Genomic DNA, 14,279 nt, shown 5'->3' on the forward strand with positions numbered 1-14,279 from the left:
ACTATAGAATCCAAACCGGTCTCATTAATTTGTTTATGCTGCAGACGCGAAACAATTGTTTTCAAGAAATTACACGAAAACCTCCCTAACGAACTACCCCACGTAATGTGTCTGCTCTGTTACCAATATGTTATAAAAGATATGGGCTATGATTTTTGTCCAAAATGCTCTAAATTTAATGTTATCTTTTCAATCTTTAACTGGTTTCAATGTGATATTTGCAAACAAACAAGATTTCAATATTCTGTTGCAAAAACGTTTCATCACAGTGATCACAAGCCCGTCAACTTTTGTAAATTTTGCGTAGAAGACTATAAATTATGCCCTCGTTGCGAAAAAATAATTACATAATGCGTCCAAGAACTCCCAAAATTTTAATTCTTTTCCTGCTTTCATTTCTGATCCACTCGATATCCCTAATTCAATTCAGTTTTTACCAGGAGCAAATCACCTCCTTCACCCTAGTTCTACACTACTCATTGAATTGACAAAATGCATTCCATAACATTGTTTATTCTTCTTTTTGTCCTCTTATGCGCATTGGCAATATCCCTTTTTATTAATCACTACCTCCTTTCCATTTTCTCCAGATACGGAAAATGACCAATCTAGAGCTATCCACAAAAATATTTATCTTAATCCTAATTACCTTGCTTGCCATATCGTTCCTCATTAATCTCATCCTACTGCAGTTTCTCAAAGGTTTTCCTGTTTTTGTCTAAGGAAAATAAGAGAACAGTCACTCGATGGGTCTTTCACAATCCCTATTTGACAGTTTCCGTTGGCTCTATCCCCATAAGGACATTATCTGCCCCATATGTTCACGAAAAACCGTTATTGTAGAAACACTACACAAGCAAATCCCCAACGAAAATCCTCACTATGTATGTATTCCTTGCAGAAAGGCACTTTTTAAAAGATACACAAACCCTAAATGTCCCATCTGTCTTCGACCATGTCTTCCCGTCCTGATCACATCCTATTTCCGATGCAATTTATGCAAAAAATGAAAACAGAATTAGGAGTAACAAAACACCCACATTTTTCCCAACATGACGAACACCGATTCTGTCGCGTTTGCATAAATAAGCAGACAAAATGTCCCATTTGCAAAAATTGTTTAGACGATGTTGTCTAATAAACCAAAACAACTCAAGTCCCAACGATCTTTTTTTCCCTTTTAACTTTTCCTCGGGAAGGGGTTATCTCAGCTTTCTCCAGCCTGCCCCCCTGGCTTTTGAACCTAAATAATTCAGAACACTAACGATAACTGAAAATTTCAAAAATGACCCGAAAAATTTTTCTTTCAGCTCAGCAAAGTTGTCTCCCCAGCTGCATGGGTCGTTGCAGCCGTGTTAGTGTGACGCACGCCCCAAGACTCACACCTCCGGGCAGCGGAGAAAGACGTACTTGTGCCAGGGCTGCCCGCCTGGCATAAGTATAAAAATTTTTTAATTATTGATCCCCCTCTCTTTATTAAAGTTAACTTTGCATTTAGCAAAACAAACGATATTCTACCAAAATTTAATAACAAATGCATTTAGCATTATAATTTTTAAGTAAAGCAGTTAGCAACAAAACCTTACAAAAACATTTTTACAATAGAATACATTTTATATTAGCAATACAATTGCAAACTTGAAAAGAAGCCATAATGTGTGATATTGATGACACAGGCTAACCAAAATCAAAATATTTTAGATCACCCACAAGGAAACACTCACAATGACTACCAGACCCACACTCACAAGCGTAGTAATCCCCAGTCAACGTCAACAAGTGGCAACACAACAAGAACAAACACAAAACCATTCTTCCCAGCCTCCTATTTTCTCAAAGCCTCCATTTACTACAACCATTGCACCTCCATCAACTTCGAATCAACATGATCCGCAAAACAATTGGATAGTCAATCGCAAGAGACCAGCTCCAGGAAATCATCAAACCAGTCACGCTGAAAAAATCAAGAAAATGTCAAATATTGACGACCTGTTAACGGAAGGTGATAGAAAAAACATCCCTCACTGCCTAGACATACAGAAAACAAGAGAAGCGAAAATAACACTGAAAACCCTAGGTTTGTTACAAACCTCAAATATGCGCTAAAAACTGAGTATAATAAATTCGCCGTATCTGAAAGGGTCAAAGTGAAAAATTTTACTACAGGAGAAGACCTCTTCATGAAAGCAAGCGAACTAACAATTCTAAAAGACTTCTCTCTGAACGACAACCAAAATATATGGAGGATTAAAAACCGAAATCCGACCACAAAAAAGTATAACATCAGGAACAATCAGCTGGACATTTACGCTAATGTACCATATGCGGCTATAGCTGCTTTTCCTTCAAATAATGAACAGAACGAAATTACGAGAGAATCTCTAATTTCGGAAAATACGAGATTCAGACAGGAATTGTTCATCAAAGAGACGGAATTGCAGGAACTGCAAATTAAATTCGAAAGTCTGCAAATGAGCAATACAGAGAAAGGAAAAACAACAAGTGATGAGTACTGGAGAAGGCAGTACGTCCTAACGAAACAGCTACAAAAAACAGAAGACAGCAACCTGAAGCAAATTAACAAAGCATTTGCTCAGAAGCATCTTGAAATAACGTCGGCTAACAAAAAACTAGGAATGGCAAACAAGGAATTAGTTGAACAGGTCAAACAACTGAACTGCAAGTTAGAGAAAGAAAAAAGGAATAGGCAAAAACAAAAAAACTCATAAAGTCACTGATCCCTAAGCACGAAAAGACCCCAGAGCCATGCGATGACAGTCAAGATATACAAGAGGTTCTTTTGATCGAAGACGATGGAAACAGTCCAGTACCAAGCCCAGTCATTTTGCCCCCAGAATTTTTTGAATAATACAGCACAACATTATCGCCCTTTGCGATTAATTTTATAGCATACCATTGTCGCCCTTTGCGATTAATTTCATAACTGTCTGAACTTGTAGTAACTCATTTATATGTCTCAAGCGCAATAAAATTATATACGATGCAATATATTTCTTTTTTTAATCAGTTTCTTTTCTATCTTAAAAATCGGGGTGAGCTGTAGTATTACGAGAGCCGTTACAAATGAACGGATAATTAATCCCGCATTAGAGCGAACGTATTTAGGCGCTAATTAACCATTCTTTCGCCGCGCGCTAAACGAACTAAAGCTTGTTAAGACTACCAGTACACAAGTATTTAAACAACTCAGTTCGACTTATTTAATTAACACAACTTTTGGCCTGGATCTCCTCGCTTATATCCAGGATAGAAAATGTACGTTGTTGAACGTAGGCGGCCTGTAAAACCACAGTTTCTTTTGATTTAAATTACTTCTGCTTTTGACAGTTGCAATGCAGATCGTTCCCCCCAAGTTCAATAAAGATGAAGCAGATTGCTTCAGGGGAAAAGACAATAGAGTCTCATAAAAAGCCCCCGAGAAAACCATAATTGTTGCGGTTTTAGAAGAGGGGAAAAGCAGAAAACAGGCGCCTACGAAATCAATAATTGATGCTCTCAGCTTTTTAGATTTTTATTATTTTTTGGAGTTTCAATAATTTCTCCGTGAGATAAAAAAGAGTTAATTCTCTTGCCTTCTCGGCCAATAGGAAAATTAGGAAGCACCTCACTATGAACGTGAGTTTGTGATTCGCTCCCTATCGGCCCAAACGGAGCTGAGAGGAATTAATTGTTTCTCTCAGCGAAGTGGGACGGAATAAAATGAGAGAGACAGAAATCACTCCCAGAAACAAGCAGCAGACAACTGCTTTCATTTTTCTCAAAATTTAACTTCACTTTAACACTAAAATAGTCGAACAAAATTGTTTAATAACTTAGACCAATAATTCCAGATTTAGTTTTATAACTTTCTTTTTCGACAAATAACATAACTGAAGAAACACCCAAGTGAACGATCGCCCAGCAGCTCACCTCCATTTCACCACTACACAACTGGTAATTAGTAAGCTTGTTCATTTAAACTATCTAATTAATTAATTGAACTTTTCAGCCTCCCAACTATTTTAAATTGAGACTTATAGCACAGACAGGTCTTAGGCATATATCTTTGCCTTCGATTTGTTATATCTTTTGTCAAGTTTGACTGGCATACATAAAGAGATCCCGTATTGTGTGATCTGTAATAGCCCAGCCAAATTTGATAAATACATTGCAATAAGAACTGGTCTTTAGAGGCTAAATTTCAAAAGGTTTCTATTCTGATATCATATCTACATAGAAGTTATAATGACTTTTTATTGGAATGCTAAATTCTTTTTAACTTTTGTTCAATATTGCTTATGGTTTTTAACTCTGCGATTTCAATTTTGTCAAGTTTTTGCACGGGAGACAACAAATTTCACCTCTCTTTGTCAGTTTTTATGTTTGTCAAAAATAAGTTTTTTTTGTATTTTACTTTCTTCTTGCAACCAGTACACATTTTCATGCGTCAAAATATAAATTTTCTGCGTGCTGCCTTTGGCTTCATTGTACAAAAATGCTGTCATTTTAATATTTGTCGGTTATCGGGCACGAGATGTCAGTTTTTTTGTTTCCCTGGTTATCCGCACTTTTAGATAATTTTTGCTCTTTTCTACATTGCGCTTAATGGTATCATTTTTTATTCGGTGCCAATTTAAGTTTTTGATTGTGTAATCATATCATTCCAATCTGGCAGTTCTTCAAAACTAAAGTCTGCATGAATTGTGTTACCTAAACAGATTTTTCTCAAAAATGTTAGCATTTTCTTACGAACAGCTGTTTTTAGGGAAAGATAAATTTTGCCAAAAACAAGAACAAAGCAATGGTTTGCTTTGCAAAAAGTACAAAGTCATTTTTCAAACGGGTTTGTGTCTATTTGCGAATATTTCTGCCTTTGAAGTGTTGAAAAACGACAATTCTTCTCCGAAATCACGGCCACTATGTTTGATATTATTTGGGGATATCGAGGCTGAATGTTCTTTACATTTTGTAGATCTTGTTGGTTATTTTTTAAATCCTACTGTGATCAGATTTTGTCAAACTATGGCAATCAGATTCAAAAAGAAAACAAGTTGAGATTCCTTTTTTAAAAAAATTCAGGGAATTGGTGAAAACTGAGCTTCTTTTTATACAATAATCGAGAAAAAGCAAATTCAGTTCTGTTTTCGATTATATGGCACTGAAAAAGCGCTTATCAAAACACGTTTTCATCATTCAAGGAATTTTTAAAAAAAGTCAAAAGTAGTATTTCAAAACTGACAGGGAAAACTAAAACTGAAACTTTTTTTTGCTCCGAAAACGTTTATGAAAATATGAACAATTATCTAGAAAAAAATGAGAATATTTTTCGAAGCTTTTTTGAGTTTTTTTTGAAAACTTAAATTTCAGCCAAATGATTATCAATGATCAAATTGAATATTTTGAAAATTGATTTTGTACCTTGTGCTTTTCGGCAAAAATTTTTTGGGAGTTATGTCAAAAAGCACTAAAAAAATATCAATTTTCAGAATTTTGAAGTTGATTTTCTATATTTTATGGCCGGAATTTAGATTTTCGAATGAACTTAATAGAAGACAGCTTCAAAAGCTAATCTCGTTTTTTCTTGTAAGGGATTCACTTTTTCATAGTACAGTACGCTCAATACATCTGTAACATACAGCAATTTTTGTTATTAGGCAAATTTGGAATCTTAATAATTTTGGAAGTTTACAATCCGCAATCATGCACAATGATCGCTCATATGCCATTAATTGAGAAACTGGAAAATATGAACTTCTTAAGTTCTCAAAACGCAGAAACGGAGTGTTTCAGAGTTTTCACTTTTGGTGCTTAAACAGCAAGGAAATAATTTTTTAAATTCTCTTGAATACAAAATTTGTATTATTTTCAGAACAAAAGTTACTGTTCTGTATAATGGAATACATTTTGAGAACGAACATAAAGTACTGACCTGATTTTTGATTAGATATCTAACCGGCTTTTTATCCCCCTTATTTGAGTCCAAACTATCAACTTCTCTCGACTATTTTGGCAAAGTTTTCACACTCAGCGTCGATCAAAGCAGTCAAGTTTGGGTGCCTGCGACCGAATCCACCCCAACCCAAAGCACCCCTTGTTGGAGGGGTAATGGCGGGTTTGCTCGGAGTGGGCTCAGTCACAGACGGGGGTTTTCCCGGTCACAGAGTGACCGGGTGGAAGTCGAAGTAAACTTTGAGTTTGATAGTTAAACTATAAGTTGATCATGGTGTTTGTATGAAGTAAATTTGACAGAAAAGAAAACATCAACGCTGAACGAACAGCGTTGGAAATACAGAACTGTACTTTAATCGTGTTTCTTGTTGGTATTTATACCACCACGAAACGTGAAACGCTGAAAACATTTTCAGCTGAGGTGCTCTAAAAAGCTTATGACGTCAATTACGTCACCAAATGATATTTGATTGGTTGCTGGAACATGACGTCACTATGACGACACAAAGCAAATCTTTAAAAAGCTCGTCATTTCGGTTTCCAAAACAAAAAGTGCGCGTCAGGTCAAATTTAGCTGAGCTGCCTTATTACATTGAGCATGCAGTACTAAAGGTAAAGATGGTTCAAGGTAATCTAACAATCTAAGGATTTTTTCCATTTGTGCCCCCCCCCCCCAGTACGTTATGCGCCCTTCCAGTTACAGAGCACTTGCCATAGTAAATCATTATGTAAAAAATCTGGCACATGCGTCTGCGGGGTGCAAATAATATTAGAGCAGTTACAGAGCACAGACGGAAAAGATCCCAATCTAATGAAAATAAGCACAAAATCTAAAGTAAGAAGCTTCAAATCAAATCGTCAATGCAAAAAAAAATATGAATTGATATTATGAAAAAATGGCAGAACTGAAAAGTGAACCATATTATTGCTATCAGTTTTTCACTAAGAATTTTACGCGTCAAAAAAATCGGTGAAAGACTATTTGAAGTAGAAGTCGTTCTTTCTTTCAAAACGTATTTCGCGTAATTGCGCCTTCAGTCTCTCCCGATTAAGGTGCCACAGATTCCCATCGATGGATCCTGACATCTGCAAAGAAGGATGCTTCATGCATTGCTCAATTAACAACTTACAATGCCTACCGACTTCCTCCGTATCATGGAAACTAAATGTTAATTGTTCCGACCCACAAGTGGGGGAGGAACTAGACACTCAAATGGTTTTCTTTGTTCAGACAATTTTGGCCGATCGATATATTCATCAGAGAGAGTTGAGACTGGTATCACTAGAAAGCTCGTCCAGCGTAGGATAAGAAAGTAGGAATTAGAAATTTTTTTTTTGATTTCCGTTTTCCACAGGGATTTATCGAGGTTTAAACTTTTGAGAAAAGTAGAGTGAATTCTGTTGTTTTCATTCACATTTTCCGTAATTTTTTACCAAATTTTCTTCAATTTTGCTAAGAACTTGTTTATTAAATAAGTTAGATTGAAATTGATACCCTACTTTTGTATGCCACAGTAAACTGTAAATAAAACACACTTTTCTTTTCCGACCCCCATTTTAGTGGGGAGGGAGGAATTTATATTCAAATGGGTTTTTTTGTTCCGTCAATTTTGGCTCATCGATATATTCATTGTAGAGAGTTGTGAGTGGCATCAATAAAAAGCACGTATATCTTTGAATATGGAGTTTTAAAAATCGAATTTTTTTCCGGAGTTAAGGAGGTTTAAAGTTTTGTGAATATTCGACAGTTTTTATTCACATTTTCAGTATTTTTTGCTAAAATTTGGCGCAATTTTCCTAATAAAAAACAAAATAAGGTAACATTTTTAACGGAAAAGTGTTATTGTTTCCATTTGAGGTAGGAAATAGTTGCTGAATTGTTTGACTAGAGTTTCTTTAGCTAAAATTTTTCATGAAAAAAGTATTAAAAATCAGACTTTTCATCAAAAATTGCTCAAAATGTGCGTTTTAGGTCCAGTGTGTTTAAGTTAGCCAAAAACAGAGACCTAGAGACCTCAGATAAAATCGTTTTAAACTCCAAATGAGAATTAAATGACACTTGTCGCCATATAAAAGTCTTCTGGAATTGAATTTTTACCGGTTTTTGCAAATTTCATTTGATAATTATACAAAAAGCATAGTTTATTTAATAAGTATTTCACTCAACAATTGGTCTAACTCGCAAAAATTTGGAACACCTAAATGGTTTGGTGCGCATGCGGCAAAATCAGGGATAGATTTGACATTATCTTGGATTCTTACAATAAGAAATTTCAAAGTTTTTTCTGGAGCTGCCTTTTCAAAAGTTTTTGCTTTTTTTTGTGTTAATTAATGACAAATATTTTATTGACGGCTCCACTAATGGTTTTCCCATTTACGTAAAAAGGAGATCAATTGTAGATATAGTATATTTTCAGAGAACCTAATGGTTTTAATGGCTTTGAAGACGACTTTTAGTAAACTTCAACTGAGTTATTCTGTTTTGCCCTCATGTGTTTGTTATTCTTTTTTGCAGAATGATTACAAAGTATGACCATTCAAGATCCAAATGGCTTCTTCAGGAGGCTTAAATGAATCTTCGTGTGGCACTCGGTATTTATCTAACGTCTCTTATGTCATTAAGTGTATTTGCTTTATGAAAAATTCAGTTGCTTTTTGAACTTGTAACTTCTTTATATTTTTTCTGTCAACTTTTAGCTTATTCTAAGTAAAAACAGGTCAAATTCTCTGTCGTATAAGATAGCATATAATCTTTGTGGTAGACTTTTTTAAATCGGCTTCATGAATTTGGTACTACGAGTTTTCATTCAAAATTTTCAAATTTTTCATAAAAAGGTTAAAGGTTTTTGTGCAAAATTGCCCATTTTTGTGTTGTTTTTGGTTCATTTGTAAATTTTCACAACACTTATTTTCCTAACTGAAAAAGTTCAGTTGGGTAACTGAACATACTTTTTAATTTCAGATCATGTGATTTTAGGCGTTGCGACACCGTTCTCTTTCAGAATTAGGCAGAGTTTTATATTTTTGCCCTGTTTTTGTTATTTTTTTTGCTGTTGTATGCCAAATATTGGGTAAATAAAATTCTCAGTGGCAAACAATAGATCAATAAATGAATTTGATAACCGATATCGGTATACAGCAATAAGTTTATTGATTCAAAAGTGAAATTTTTCAAAAAGAAGGTAAATCTTTTCTTCAGCTTATTCCTGTCCCGGTTTGCGTTTTCTTTTGAATTTTACAATATTGTATCATTTTCAGGGGTTAACCTAAATATTGAGACATCCTTTTATTATTTTTTGAGTCAGACAGTATTTGATTTTTTTTGGGTTAACGTTTTGCCTGATGTCTTCAGTGCTTAGCAAATTTACGGACATGAATATTTACTTTCTAGCGGTTAATATTTTAATGAAACACTTAGTTGAATGTCACGCACTAGCTGATTTGGCTAGCGGCAGATAGTTTCAACTTTGCTTGATTTATTAAACATTACATACTGCAGCACCTACCAAATGGAACTTGAACTAGATTCCCATAAATTGCACAAATTTCGTGGTTTAGTTCGTGGAATATGTGACAAAAATTGGATCCACATTCCAAATTTAAGCATATGACCATTTGTTGAATAACTTGAATTAATATTTTTGGCGTTTAATCTGCTAAAACGGCACGAATCTCTAGCATCTTCAAAACTGGTTGTTCTTGCAGCCCGAATCCAAAAATTCAATTTCGAATAATGTGTTTCGATAATAATTTCGAATGATATATTTTCTTATATTATCTGTGAGAACTAATCAAAATCCGAATATTTTTCATCGTGCTTAGATAAAAAGGTGATGGTCTGATCGACCATCACCTTTCCTGAGTTAAGAATCAAATCAAATGACGTACAGTGAAATAGCTAATTTGTTCAGGCAATTGATACAAATTATAAAAAATAGTAGAAATTTAATTCCCTAAGTAAAGAACAACTCAAATAAACTGTAACTTCCACCTTAGGTGCTCACTGATCTGCATTACTTTTATTTATGATATTCAAGGAACAGCAGTATATTATTCGTGAAACAGCAGTATATTTTTGATGCTCGTGAAATGTGAACTATGACATATATTTGAAGGGGTTTTCAGAATAAATGTTGTTTTTTATATGAACAGGAATAAAGTTTCGAAAAACTTAGCTATATTTCTCGGAACTTAACTAAGTTTTTTGAAATTTGAGTTCAAATAGCTGAGGCAGAATTATGAACTAATTACTGATCACTTTTCATGCAGAAGGGTTTTTTAGAAGTAAATAATCACTCAACACGTTTCAAACAGGGATTTTGCAGAAATTATTATTTACTGATAACTTGTCATACAAAGCATTTTTTTGAAATTAATAATTTCAGATGAATTTTTAGAGGGCTTTTTCAGCAATTAAGAGAACAATTACTTTTCATCAAATGAGCGCCCATTATAATTCAGCCAATACTTATTTTATAACTATGCCTTTTGTTAAAATTATATTCGGAAGAGTCTTCTGACCTCCATAAAAATTTCTTTCTTTCCTAACTTATTTGATAGATACATGCAGCAAAAAATCTAAATTTTTTTAATCAAATGAGCGGCTCCATGACTCAGAAAACAAAAACTGTTTTATAAAGTAGGACGCAAAGGAATCAACGATTTTGCTAAATGTTTAAATTATCTCGATGTCGTTGTTCTTTTAATTAAATATGCATTACATAATCAAATGTATAATATACAAAAGCTAATTTCTAACTGTGGGTTGTATAACTATGCACTACGTAGTTTGTATATTCTAGCACTTTCGGCTCATTTTGTTGTTTAGTAGCTACTTTATTGACCATATCGAGTAATTGGTTATTTGTGGATCCTAGGGGACGTAGCTTGTGGAAAACTGTGGAATATTGTAGTTGTATTTTGAGAGATCTTAAGTTAACATTTTGTCATGAAAACCCAAATTAACAAATTGACCGGTTGAAACAATTTCCAAATAAATGTTTGGTAACCATATTTCACATATGAAGTCAGTTTTACATGATTTATGGCACATTTTGGGCAACACGACATTGAAATGGGCCGAATTGTCTGTCCCAATTTGGTAGGGGTGCTAGACTGTAATGAAACGCCTAGTTGTAGATTTTTCCGAGAATCGAGTGAAAATATACCTCTAACTTGACTCTGTTGTGAATCAGACCGTTTCAGAAAGCACATTAAAAGTACGGCGAGTTTTCAATCTTTCTGGCGAGGAAGTTTTTTCAACGTACGTTGTGAGCGCACCATTCACTAATATGTTAGGCAAAATATAGACCACAGTTGAGAGAATTCATCAACATAGAAGCAACATCTTTGCACCATGCATTAGTCACATTCTGCAGCATGATGTCTGGGGCTCTGTGACAGATTCCATCAAAGTTTCTGTCATAAGTGAGTTAAATTGTGAAGCATACATCTGTTTTGCAACATAAACCTCCGACAACGCAAAGAAAAATTGCTTCCAAAATCAAACAATAGCGCCCATCATAAAAATTTACCTGATATTTGATATTTTCCATGAGCTCTTTTTACTGTCCAGGACCACTGGAAAAAATTCTTTGAAATCTTTCATAGGTGATGATTGAAAACTAAACAACTCGGAAGAAACAAAACGAAAAATAATGGCACGTGACAGAAGATCCCTGTGAAGCGCTCAAGAATGGAAGAGGCTTACTTCACTCCATGAAATTGTCTTTTCCCTAACTTCTAAAAATTTTAAAATTTTTTTAAAGAATGACGGTTTTTTGAAAAACAATCACTGAAATTGCGTAGTTATATTGCAATAATGTCTAAGCAATACCCTAATTTTTTTTGTAATAAAGACTGTGCAGCAATGGAATATAGCCTGGCAAACATTGTGGTACCATTTTGATCAGGCCAGATATATTCAAAAGAAGAAACAACCAAGAAAAACAGTTTTTTTTTGTTTCGAGCCCGCACTTTTTGATCCGCGATATGAATAATGTTATATGCCCTTTTAATTTATTGTGATCGAAGCACATCAAATCCATATCAAGCGTTCAATCATCTGTGAATTCAGAAGCGATAAAAATTCAGTCAAGATAATTTTCTAAATTGCTTTTAAATAAAAAACGAAAATGCAACCGAGAAGCATTAGACGTATTTCTCGCAAACGATGAGCAAAAATTCGACTTTGAATGCTGCTAACTTATGCTTAGGAAGGCTTGGTCACCGTGTACAAAGCAGCTGTGGATGCAAACAAAGAGGGGAAATTCAAAGCTTCTACAATTCCCTTCACACCATAAAGTTTTATCTACTCAGCAGCTGCGTTTTTGGAGCTCAGCTCTCATAGTTCGCTCAGCAGAACAAATATGTAAACACAAAGACTTATAGTCAGGTGATATAAGGAAAAAGAGGGCAAAAACAGTAACATAGCAGCGAACATCTACAGCAGACGCAGAAAACGACTTTGTTCCTATAACCCACCAAATTGTTGCAAAATTAAATTGCTATGAACAGTAACCAACATATTATTGTGTTTTCTACATTAAGTATTATCGAACAGTCAATTATAACTGTGTTTTGTTTTGAAAATTGATCTTAAGTCGTAAATTATTTGTTACTGTGACCTGTGTCTACGTATTTCTTGTGCTGAATATCAAATGTTGCGAACCCCATTTTCTGGTATTTCAACTCGTCAGTACAAAGGGCAACACACAATATAAATTATTGTTTGCATATTTTTGCATATACAGGTCTTAGAGTTATATCTTTCTCTTCGCTTTATTTCCTTATCGGATTGAACTGGTTTGAACTGGATACATGAAGAAAATCCGTATTGTGTGATCTCTTTCAAACACAGCTCATTGTCATAACGAACAAAACTTAGATTAGCCAATAGGCAAAACCGAAACTGAAAGAGTGCAACGGTAAGAATGTAGTGTATACTCAGTTACAAAAGTGAACTGCAAAACATAATATCTGGACAGATTTGGAAACGCTGAAACAGACTGGGCAGTGTAAAACTTTCATTGTGACAAGGGATTGAGAGAGCAGCCGTTACAGCGGTAATTTTTAACCACAGATTCTACTAAGGCTCTTAATCATCTACACAGTAATCTCATGGTTGTGGGATATGCCAGTATCATTCCTCTTCTGATTTAATAATTATAATCGATCAATGCATAAAAACAGCATATTGTTTCTACAAACGTCGTTTGAGAGCAATTTTACATGTAAAAGCGTCAACAGCCTTCCAAGCTAAAATAATTAAGATAAGAATAAATGCCAATGTTGTTTATCTGCCTGGGTAATTTCAGAGACAAAAGTGGCCAATATGAATTATTTGTGAGTCATTTGGACAAAGGCCTCAACTTCAATTGAAATTTCCGTACTTGTTTTTGAAACCAGTGAACAATTTACATCCCAAATTGTGCATACTTTTGATTGAAGAGAAGTTTAAAAAATTCTTCTGTAAAACTTTTAAATAATATTGCACAGACGTTAAAATGTGGGCAACTTTTATAATAGTTTGTTTTAAATCAGATTTGATTTATAGACGTGGCAGCTGTCATATCTTCATTGAGTTCTACTGCAGCTTTCTCCTCTCTCATCTGAAAAAACCTTCCCGGAAACCAAATCTCTTTCTTGTTTTGTCGTTCAGATTTTGATACGCAACGTTCCAGATTTTGCCATTCGGAAAGTGAACAGTTTCCATCACTTCGAGTCCAGATAAACGAGTTGCATTTGGCTTCCTGCCAGCATAGCGGGCCGCACTCTCTAGGCCAAGATGTTACTGCTGGCACAATAAATGGGCTTCCGGGTTCTCTTTAACATTCTTGAGTTATAATCTGGCCAAAAATAAGTCTGGTCGAAAAATTTAACAAACAGAAAGCAAAATGAAACCAAACAAAGTGTCTTAATGAGTATATGAGTGCCATCTTTTCTCATCTGTTAAACATCCGGTGTGCAAAACTTTAATGATTGAATTGAGATAAACTTATCATTTGGAAAAGAGAAATTAGTATCTTTTTTCTTATAGGTTTCAGCATGTACGGTTCCCCTTTTGTGTTTCATATGAATTGTGTAATTATTGTGAGAACTTTTAGAAATAATGATTGTGCAGGTGTACAAAATGATGGCAGCTAGCTATCGCACAAAAATAGTTTGTTAATCGGAGTACGTTCATGTATATTTTTGTATTCAAATTGATTTTAGACTTGTTCTTTTTGCTTCGTAGGCTTATATAGAAGTTTAAATATTTGGGCCTGCAGATCGATTCGCGTGACCCAAAATAAGCACAAAATACTAGAGTGGTTTTAACACTGGTTACG

General features: G+C 34.6%; 1 long non-coding RNA gene across 1 annotated transcript; it reads left to right on the forward strand.

Moving 5' to 3' along the window:
- The first annotated feature begins 6,456 nt into the window (after window positions 1-6,456).
- Window positions 6,457-12,623, forward strand: LOC142348632 (uncharacterized). Its single transcript, XR_012760763.1, has 2 exons — window positions 6,457-6,561; window positions 12,165-12,623. It is a non-coding gene; the product is annotated as an uncharacterized LOC142348632 (long non-coding RNA).
- The last annotated feature ends 1,656 nt before the right edge of the window (window positions 12,624-14,279 follow it).

The sequence above is a fragment of the Convolutriloba macropyga genome, chromosome 10 (genome assembly GCF_964194025.1).
Source record: "Convolutriloba macropyga chromosome 10, txConMacr16.3, whole genome shotgun sequence".
Classification (NCBI taxonomy): domain Eukaryota; kingdom Metazoa; phylum Xenacoelomorpha; order Acoela; family Convolutidae; genus Convolutriloba; species Convolutriloba macropyga.